The 11,233-nt window shown below is 44.6% G+C and overlaps 1 protein-coding gene across 1 annotated transcript in view; it reads right to left on the reverse strand.

The window, feature by feature from the left end:
* The window catches only part of SFMBT1 (Scm like with four mbt domains 1), a 77,935-nt gene extending 67,378 nt beyond the window's left edge, over window positions 1-10,557 (reverse strand). The window contains exon 1 of the mRNA XM_082211900.1: window positions 10,428-10,557. The gene's annotated coding sequence lies outside the window, so the exon portion shown is untranslated. The remainder of the gene's footprint in view (window positions 1-10,427) is intronic.
* Between the last annotated feature and the right edge of the window lie 676 nt (window positions 10,558-11,233).

Genomic DNA, 11,233 nt, shown 5'->3' on the forward strand with positions numbered 1-11,233 from the left:
TAACCCAGTACCCTTCAGTTCTCAGAACTAGTTTCATAATTCTCTGAATCCTAGTTTTACATCTTTAGAGAGCTTGTTGGTGTCATGGCATCTGCAAAAAAAAGACCCTCAAAAATGTCTAATCTGTTTTGCGATTGCCTTTCATATCTATGCAGATAAAAACTCTGCAATGCAACAGGCATGTGGGATACACGGTCCAAGGTTTTAGATTGTCTCCAAGGTAGCAAAACTGCAGAAGGCCCTGTTTAGTTGCAAACAAGGGCATGTTCCATCTGTGCATGGACCAGATACCCTCACACAAAAGGCTCGCAGTAGGGATTAACAAAGCCCACTTCTCCTTCTGGGTGCTGACAGACATGCAGAACACCTCACTGTTCCAAGGGATCAGGAAGCCTGTGTGGGTTTACTATGTCCCAACCCAGCTCCCTCTCCCCACTTTAGTACAAATTACTCATTGTGAGATCAGGACAGCATATAGTAACAGCATTTAGTGACACCCCACTCCCCTTGTCCAATTGGACAGTGAATGCCAAGCAAGAAGTTATTTATTCACTATCACTTGCTCCATTATTTGCTAGGCAATTATATTTAACCTTCTTGGTAATGTATTATTATATACCAAACTCTAAAGGGAATGCTTCTACGATGATTTTTTTTTCTACTGAGATTTATGTGATGTTGCCATGCAGTAACAGCTGAAGCTCAGCAAAGTAAACCCTAGTAAACACTTAGATGGCCACTCATTTATATATACTTAAGGGTTATATTAAGCTTTTATGTCTTTATACTACACTATGACGCAGAGTTTTCGTGCAAATTTATTGAAATACAATATGTAATAAATATTTCAGTTTAAAAGTACTATTAACTGCAGAACCACTTCTTCAGTTAAACACTGAGTGATCTGTAGACAGTTTGTGTAGTTCATTTCTATTCTTCTAAATGCCTACCAAGGCTGTACTCCTCAAACAAGCTAAATTGGAGTACTGTACTTTGAATACAATACTCTAAATCTTCGTTATTTTCCTACTGCGGTAGAAATCCAAATGTAGCAGCTGGTCTGTGTATCAAGTTGTGCTACTGACCTCCGCAGGAGTTGTTTGCATGATGTGATAAGTCTACACATAAACATTCAGTTTTGTTGCTGCTTTTTGCAGTAACCATAATTTCCTATCAGGCAACAAGAACATATCCTCTTTGATGTCCGTATTTAAAACACTGTTAGTTGCACAACAATGAATGAGCTCGTAGAGATGACCAGTGCACTGAAAGTACTCGGTCGTCTTATAAGTTTGAACATAAAGTAGGCCTCATAGGATGTGGTGTGTTTTTTAAAAAAGACAACAACATGTCCCAACAGCTTAACATGAAATGGAGATGCTAAAGAAAGTGTGTGCATCACCACTTATGAAAGGAATTGTAAGGGTTAAATTGCATGCTGGTCTCAAGGTATGGTCTGAGGGAGGCACAGGAGACCACAGCCTTGCTGAAGGTAAGTGAGTCTGGTCAGTGTGTGGATGAGTGATCAGTGGAAAACCACATGTTCACTGCCTTGGGTTCTATGATGGAAGAAAGCCAAGATATAAATATAAGAAAATAAATAGTACTGGGCATGTTCTTCCTTGATAAAAACAATAGCTACAAGGGGGCAGGGGAGCAATATGCATCAGCACAGGAAATGGAGCTAAAATTTTAGGAACAAACACAGGAAGTTTCCTTATACCGAGTCAGACTATTGGTCAATCCAGATTTGAATTGTCCACGCGGGCAATGAACCACTAAACTATGGCCCTTCCCATGCCCTTTTCTCCACTGAAGATCACTTCCCCCACAAAGCTGCTATAGCCAGTCTTCAAAACTAGCCAGGTGCCAGGTGCCTTTTGCTATTATCGCGGGTCCAACTGTGACTACGCAGAGATTTCTGGGGACCAGACTGGCGACCAGAGTTTAAAAATCACTGCCTTAGTCCAAGGTTAATACCACTTCCATTTCCTCTGTGTGTTTTTCTCCTTCTTGCATACTGGGATAAGGGAACTCTTGTAAGAGGAAGCTGCAGTCAGGCAATGTAGTTGAGATCACAGAATCGTAGTGTTGGAAGGGACCCCGAGGGCCATCTAGTCCAACCCCCTGGCAAACAGACATTCTGTTGTGGCGACCATAATCTAGGTTTAAGGCGCCTCTTGGCGCCTAGCTTATATACCTGAGTTTCTAAGACTGGCTATAGATCCCAATGCTACAGGTCCCAATACAAACCATACCACTACAGTGGTGCCTCGGGTTACATATGCTTCAGGTTACAGACTCCGCTAACCCAGAAATAGTGCTTCAGGATGAGAACAGAAATCGTGCTTTGGCAGAGCAGCAGCAGCAAGAGGCCCCATTAGCTAAAGTGGTGCTTCAGATTAAGAACAGTTTCAGGTTAAGAACGGACCTCTGGAACGAATTAAATACTTAACCTGAGGTACCACTGTACATGCAGTTGCTGACTTCTGTCAGAAAAAAAACATTCCCAGTATGAAGCACACAACAGGGAACTGAGAGGAACTTGAGCCCAAAGCATCTTGGGGGCGGGGGGGGGGGGAAACTAGGCTAACTAACATGTAGTTTGGGCCCTAAGTGCTCAATTCACTGCACGTACCCAGATCAGACAACCTCATTATCTGCCTTGGGGATACATGCAGGGAGATGAAGCAAAGGATTATAAAAAAACCTAAATTCAACTATTCAGGAACAGCTGTATTATTTGCTATAAATTTTCTGGATCGTGAAAGATCCATCCTGGAAGGATCTGAGCAGCATCACTTCAAATTTACCAAAATACTCGTTAAGGCTTGCCCAGCACTGCATATACTGTTTCATTAGATCATCAAGAATTCATCTCCTCTATCTTTCATCACCAAAACACAAAGAAAATATCAAAGCATTTTTAATAGCCACATCATTTTGAGATACTATCAGTTTCAGCTATTTGCTATAATGGGAATTCCTTATAACCGATTTCGCTAATGAAAAATGGTTTATTCAGCTCCATAAAGGAAAAGGAGTGTCCTAAAGAATAAACAGCAAATAAATGAAAACAGATTAAGTGAACAAGGACAAACTATTAATCTTCTAAACCAGCAAGATCTTATCAAGGGTGGCCCAGAATGCAAAGGAATAGCAGTGATCCATTTCACCACAATAAACTGCCAAGATTAATTCAGGACTCTAGTGCCAACCATTAACAATCAGGGAATCAATCCACCAGATACTGCAGCCGTTCAGCCTCCATTCAGTTCAATGGGGGGTAAACTCCATTGAAACTAACAGAAGTTAAGCAGCAGTGTGTAGTAAATTTAATATGGTACCCAGTAGTAGGCCTACAAATCCACTGAAATGAGAGATTTCTACAAAAATAAGTGGGTGCAGAACTATAGTTTAACAGTCTAATCAGAATGAAGTGCCAATCGCCCAGCAGGGATTACTTGCATTGACTATTGCCAATTCTATTGAACAGTTTAGTTAACAGAGGAAAAGGAACCCTAGTACTGTATTAAAATCATATTCTCTTAACATTCTCTGTGTGTGCATGGTTTATATGTCTCTTCTGACTTTGAAAAATAACAAGTTATGTACTTATAAAGTACAAATCCACTCTTAATTTGAGCCAAGTTTAATTCCGACTAAGCCCTGCATCCCATTCCTGGACCTATCTAATTAAGCTCCTACAGCACTACTTTTCTCCTAGAAGTACAGGGTTGCAGCTAATATTTTTCATTCTTACAACAAAAATATATGAGCTTTTTTATGCTTAACAAATTGAGGCTGAAAGATGGGTGACTTGTTCAAACTCACCTAGCATGCCCATAGCTCCACAGGTAGAGCATAAAACACTTAATCTCAGGGTTGTTGTGCGTTTGAGCCCCATTTTGGGCAAAATATTCCTGCATTGCAGGGGGTTGGACAATATGACTTTTGGGACCCCTTCCAAGTCAACAATTCTATGATTTTATTATTCTTCCCATTCACTACATAAGCACATCTTGCAGAGATCTAAATGCGTACAGCCAGGTCCAATTTAAAAAGCCATCTAAAGGACAATGCTGGTTCTTATCAGACACTTGCTTTCATTTATTGGGCAACCTGAGCCATCATTTCTCATCTGCACAATACCTGAACACCTCCAATGCTTTTAGGGCTGGCACAAAATATTCTCTTTAATTGTTCACATAATTTAATTTCATGGAAGACAACACTAAACTTCCCCCTACAATTTATCATCCATAAAGAAAGATCAGCTTGCTCCTACACTGCGAGTCAGAAGTGTGGAATGCACATATTACAGAAGCTACCGTGTGTTCTTCTAGCCATTGATCTTTGTCAAAACTTTAGGTACAGAATACTGAAGTAGAAACATATTTCTGAAAGAAATGGCAGAGCCGCTAAAAACCTCCAGTTCTCTCTCAAGTTAGAAAAAGACACCCTTAAGCCAATGATAACTGCTTTAATGATGAAGCTGCACACTATTCAACAAGTCGGTATACATAAGATTATGTACGGCTATCTTCACTGAATGCCTTTTGACCTGTTCTTGCACAGGTGAGGTTTCTATTGTAAAGGGGGAAAAACTCCCTCGAGGCAAAGTGAAAAAACGAAGAGAGCTTGGGCAAAGAAACAGTTACATTCAGACAAGGGACTTTGCGCTAGTGTAATTGCCTGAAAGACCCCAGGGAGTCGGTACATGCTGTAGTAAACATTATTCAAGGACCCTGCAGACTTTTATGCTATCACAATACATCCCCTTTCTCCTCTGACAGGGGAAAAAACACATGAAGCAGCTTCAACTTTCTCCTATGGAAGTACTGGTAAATGCACTGACAATACCCAAGGATTGGAATAACAGCATTTTTATATTGACTAGAAGACTGAATAATCATGAAGATTTCTATCTTTTATGTCCATTCTGTAGCAAGGTCATAGCATACGGGAGCTTCCTAGCATTCAAGTACATACAATGAAAGTACAGTTTCCTGAAATTTATTTTTCTTTGTCCTTTATGAGCTGGAGTTCTACTCTAAGGCAATGCAAATTATTCATTACAGTGGATTATCATAGTAGATATTTGTAATAAATAATCATCACTGTGCGCCTCTCAAGCCACCTGGAAGAAATAGATCTGTTTAGCTCAATTCATTTTAAAAGTCTTATTTGAGGATTAAAATAAAGAGTTTCGTTTTTATTCCCAGGTCTGCCATGAAGCTGCTGAATAATAGCCAGCAACAGCACTACTTTTTCTGATGCAGACAAGTATTATGATAGTCTAAAGAGCTGCAATTTCAAACTGAACAAGCTATGAAAATGCAAGGAATTAACAATAGCAACAGTTTAGCACATGTTTATTTTTAAACCAATGGAGAAATCAATTTCAGAATAAAACTAAACTCTTTCCATGTCATCATTCCTGAAGCCAAAACATGACGTAGTACAAATAAGCAAATGTGCGGTCTCCAGGAGAGATTATGGCTGCTTTCTTCCTCTCCCTGATTGTTTCACAGCTGCACTGAGCCACAGTTTTGCTCTAGTGGCCTAGTGTGTCATCCACAGCTCCAGACAAACCACAAGCTGCAAACCTAGACGATGGTTTGCCTGGAGCGCAGCAGACAACACACTAAGTTTAACCATTGCTTAGTGCAGTGCAGCACTGCAAAGTGGCTGCAATCTCCTCTATGAGGACCTGCGAGTTTGCTCATTCGCACTACGCCATGTGAACTGGGCCTATATCTGGCATAAAGCTTTCCCGTTCAAAACTTGGTAAGGTTCTACCTTTTGATTAACAAAACTTGTTTCCCCCCTAATGTTGAATAAAACTGGTACCTTCCTATGGAAAATAGATTAATTTTCTTGTAAAAATACGTTCTACATCCTCTCTTCAGCATGTCCGCCACATGTAGTAGAACTATTCAAACAATTTTTTGCTAAGGATTATTAATAATAATAATAATAATAATAATAGAAGATAATTCCACACTGCAACTTGAAAGGAAGTATTATGGATCAGTTACTAAGTTAGGTGCCCTTGTTTACCTAGCTCATCTCATTTTTAAGCAAGGTTTGCCCTGTAGGGAAATCCAGTGTAAGCTTCAGAGTCATTCCCACTCCTGAAGCTGTTCTGTCACATAAACATAGTGTCACCCAACACACAAATACACAGAATCAATGAGAATAAATTCAATTCCTTTTCACCTTTTAGTACACTAATTAATCCATCAGGAAAGCCTGAAATTGAAATGAACTGCCCTCTCCGTTTCACTTCAGGCTGAAGCAGGAGCTGCTTTCTATCCACTGAACAGCATCCCTCTGTTGTTCTCTAAGGCCTGGTTCACACATAATGTGAAACAGCACTGCTGAAATCACAGGCTCTTCACTCCTCTCCCATCCATGCCAGGACACAAGCCATGGTTTGGCTTGCTTTAAAACCCAGACTCATAGTTTGTTTTCCCCCAAACAAACTACTGCTCATTCACCATAAACCATAGCTTATTTTAACTGTGGCTTAAAGTGATGTCTGTGAACCAGGTCACAGAAGTACTGAGAAATAAGATTATATGCCTATTGTTCAATCTGAATTACAAGAAGTCTCAGGGTAAAGCATGAACACTACCCTGAAAGTGGATTAATTCCATAAATAGAAGAAACTGAGTCTGAACTCTTATTTTTATTCTAAACTCTCTTCATAAAATTCACACATACTTGGCATAGGTGCAATAGTTAAACCTGTTCCCTATCTAAAGGCATATTTTCACCCCAGTTAGATACAACCCAGGATGTGGGTGGTGCTGTGGCCTAAACCACAGAGCCTTGGGCTTGCCGATCGGAAGGTTGGCGGTTCGAATCCCTGTGATGGGGTGAGTTCCCGTTGCTCGGTCCCAGCTCCTGCCCGCCTAGCAGTTCAAAAGCACATCAAAGTGCAAGTAGATAAATAGGTACCACTCCAGAGAGAAGGTAAATGGCATTTCTGTGCGCTGCTCTGGTTCGCCAGAAGTGTCTTAGTCATGCTGGCCACATGACCCAGAAGCTGTATGAGAACAAACACCAGCTCCCTCGGTCTATAGAGTGAGATGAGCGCCGCAACCCCAGAGTCGTCCATGACTGGACCAAACGGTCAGCGGTACCTTTACCTTTTAAGTGACAACCCAAATGTGCACAGATTACAGATAGTGCAGCCCTTCCTGAAGGTGAAGGAGTTGACAGCTTTCTAGCATTCAAGCTAAGATTTCAACAATGCTGTCACCTCACTTCTTAACTGCCTCATATGCCTCTGCTGTCCATGGGTCCTAATTGAGACATGAGCATACAGGAATAACACTATTCTGCAGGGATAATATTTAATCCAGCCCTTCCTGTGCTACAAGTCTTTTCACCAAATGGGAGAGGGAAGAGCACAGCATACCCACAACCAAAATAAAACACATTCCTGGACTTGCTGTGGAAAGGCAAAGTTTAAAGTCATTCTCAACATTAAAATGTTTTGTTTTGGCTTTGGGGGAAAAACACAAGAGGAAACATGCAATTCCTACACTTCCAGTCTGAAATGACACAATCCAGGAAGAGCTGTACCACACACGTGGAATGACTTTTATGTATGATCCCATGATGTATATAGATGCATTTAGGAATGAGGCCTACACAGAGCGCTACACCTGACTTGATTGAACTATCATGGTATAAGACAACAGTTTTGCAGGAATCCTAGTCTGGTTACTGCCTCTACTATAGTCAATCCTGAAAATATAAACTACTCATGGATGAGTCATTGCTGCCCAAAGAGTTCAAGAACCAATCTAAACTTTTCTTGTTAAGCCCCAGACTAAACACAGTATCCAGAGACAAATTCCCTTTAAAGACATTTGGACAATTTCCATGAACTGTAATGTGGTTTGAAGTTTTACAGTCTCTTTGTGTGTATCACAAATTAATGTTAACACAAAGCTACAGGTGTCTACAGCACTGTGTGTGAATATAACAGGGAACTGAGTGCCCTGCTTTTTGTGGCCAGTGTACATCTGTGTTTAGTGAAACAAAGTTTATTTACTGGTTACATTTCTATACCACCTATTCCTCCAAGGAGCTCAATGTGCTGTACATGACCTCCCCTTCTCATTTTATCCTCACAACAGCCCTGTCAGGTAGCTTAGACTGAGAGACAGTGACTGGCCCAAAGTCACCCCAGTGAGCTTCACTGCTGAATGGGGATTAGAACCCTGGTTTGCCACATCCAGTCAGACACTAACTACTACACCACACTACACATTTGGTGTGCTGTCAGTAACATGTGACATTACTCTAAGATGCCAAGCCTAAACCAACTTGGGTGATGTCCATATTCTGTAACTGCATGTTGCTCAGATATTACCGGTAAATGTGTATTTTTGTTACAGGAAAATGGGATTTTTAAAAGCTTCCATCTATGAGAGGTACTGTGTTGAACTAAGATATACTGTATTTCTAAAAAGGCTTAGCGTTGTTCTCACCAGCATGTGCGGTACAAATAGCTTAGCCTGATGCATAACAGTAACAGCTATTACTATAAGTCAGTGGACAGAACGTATCAGTTCTTACATGAATGTTAGAGTTGTGCACCTTACATTCTATTTTACTGAAATGTTTGCCATGGTAACCTCTGCCTCCCTCCCAGCAGTAGTAAGTCCAGAGAAAGAGGCAAAAGTAACAGGACCAACCTAGCACCACAGTCTTATCAGTAAAGAGTTTTATATCACAGTTTTACTTCCAAGTGGATAAAGGTAGAGGCAAAGCTATGAATCCTAAATGTTACAGACTCTTACACACTTTTTATGACAGCAAATTTCTCTCCAAAGCAGATATAATCATTCCACGAAACCCACGTGAGACCATTAAATTAGACATCACTCTGGCCTAGGAGAGGCCTAGTAATAGAGCTGCTTTTTAAGAGCGGATTAACTGCCTGTCCCTGCAAGAGAGAAACTGTAAAAGTCTAAGTTCTGGACTCCTCTTTCTTTTTCATTAAGTAAGATGATTCCACAGTTTCATGCACAGAAATGCATCTAAATGGAGTCAATTCCCAAACTGTCTTTCCTGCACAAGCCCCTCTTTGACTGTAAGAGCATTTCCCCAACTTGACGCAAATTTGTTAAGGCCGCCTTCTCCTTTCCACTGCAGCCATCTGTAGTGTGCATCCCTCATTTAGGATATATGGGTTCAGGTGCATCCTCAGTTACAGGGCAATGAAGAGGGCAGGGCAGAAGAGCAGAGAATGGAAACTAAGAAAGCAAAGGGGACAGGAGTAGAGTTGTTTTTCAACTGAAAGTAGAGTCCCACAGGAGGAGGCATCAGTAGCACTGGCAAAGGGGCTCCGCGGAGTGTAATTTGGTGGCACTGTAATCACGCGCAATCAAAACAACGGCGGACACCAGCTGCCGATCCGACCCACCTTCCTCCCCCACCCACAAAAAAAGTCGCGATTTATGGGGCCAGGTTGATGCGAGGAGCTCGCAATTGCCATCAACGTCGCAGATGGGTAGCAAACCGCGTAGCGGTCTTCGGAGAAAGTGTGCGCTCCCGACGGAGTTCCCCTGCGCTTGGGTTGAAAGATCACTTCGCCGCTAAGGGGAGGGGGGAGGATGGGGGAGAACCACAGCCCAATTGTTTAAGAAGGCCTCATCTTTTCCAAATGAAGCCATTTTAGAGAAGGTTAATAATCATAATAATGCTTTTATCATCATCACCATCACCATGTCAAACGCCACTTCGGCAAAGAGAAAACACATGGCCTCAAAAGTTCAGAAGTTCCCTTGAAATGACTTTTCCTCTAACCCACCCAAGTTAGAAAAAGAAAGTGCATCCACAACGTTCAGTCGCCCAGCCAGAGATTCCAGAAACCAAGGCGAGGGAAGGAGAGGCTTGGCTTTCCATGGGCACACAATAAGGGGCAAACACACACACACACACCCCAAAAAAAGAGGGAGAAGGAGCACCTTCCAGTGCTCTGCGCCTAGGAACTTTTTACAAGTACAGTAGGAAAACAAATGCGAAGGGAAACGGCAGGCGGGCAGGCGCCCCCTTTCGGGCCCGGAGGTGCGCGGGCGCAGAGCGCCTTTCTCCCGCGTCGCGGGAACTTGCGCGGAGCGCGAGAAGCGCGCGCGGAGTTGGTGCTCGTACTGCTGCTGCTGCGGCGGCGGCGGCGTCTCCCGGCTGCACATCCGAGCGAAGCGCTCGCCACTCGCTCGCTCCCCCTCCCGCTCGCCTGGCTGCTGCTGCTGCTGCTACCGCCCTCCCTCGCCGTCTCCCGCATCAAACTTCAGGAGCCGGAAAAAAGCCTTTCCGGCGGCCGCGCACGCAGCAAAACGCGCCCAGCAGCTGCAGCGGGCGCCCCCCGACCCGCGAGGCCCCGCATCCCGCGCCCGCCTTACCTGCGGGGAGTTTTTCCAGCCCCGCGCCGCTGCCGGGGCTCGGGCAAGGCTCGCCGGCGCTCCGCTCACCGCCTCATATCCAATATGGCTCGATCGGCCCAGGCGCATGCGCCCGCCGTCTCCCTCCCCGCTCCCCTCCCCTCGCTCCGGAGGCTTTTTGGGCGCTCGCAACGCACTCCCGCGCCCCTCGCGCTCGGGCGCGCCGAGCCCTGGCGCCGGCCGACGGCTGGGGACGGACGGGCGTACGCGCAAGGGCTCAGTCTGAACCCCCCCTGCCCGACCCGAGCCGCTGCCGCCGCCGCCCCAGAACCAAACTTGCTCCTCCAGCACTTCGGGGCGCCGGGAGAGGCGGCGCGAGCCCCCGCCTCCGCCCGTCGCAGCGCCGCCCCGTCCCCGAGGATTTCCCGCGGGGCGCGCACCTGCCTCAAGTTGTTGGGCGCGCAATTGGGGAGGCTGCGCGGCGGCTCGAGCTCGAGGGGGGGCGGGAGCGAGCGAGCGAGCGAAAAAGAGCCCCAGCCTCCCGTGTGCTGGAATGAAGCGGGAGAGGCAGCTGGAGGGGCTTTGCGCGAGACAGGCAGGCGCTGTCAGCTTAGCTCTCCATCCAGCGCGCTGGCCTGGCGAGCTAGCAACTACTTGAGCCTGCTCCCTCGCACTCAAGCTGCAGCGCCCGGCTGCTTTCAAGTGCCATAAATACACCGGCGGAGTCATGCCTTCTCCTTGGAGAGCCAAGTTCATTTTTTTCGTATATTTTTTTCTCGAGAACTCGCGACTTCCTTTCTTCCACCCGCCCCCCTCCCCGTTTTTTG

Source organism: Podarcis vaucheri (genome assembly GCF_965113315.1).
Source record: "Podarcis vaucheri genome assembly, chromosome: 2".
NCBI lineage: Eukaryota > Metazoa > Chordata > Lepidosauria > Squamata > Lacertidae > Podarcis > Podarcis vaucheri.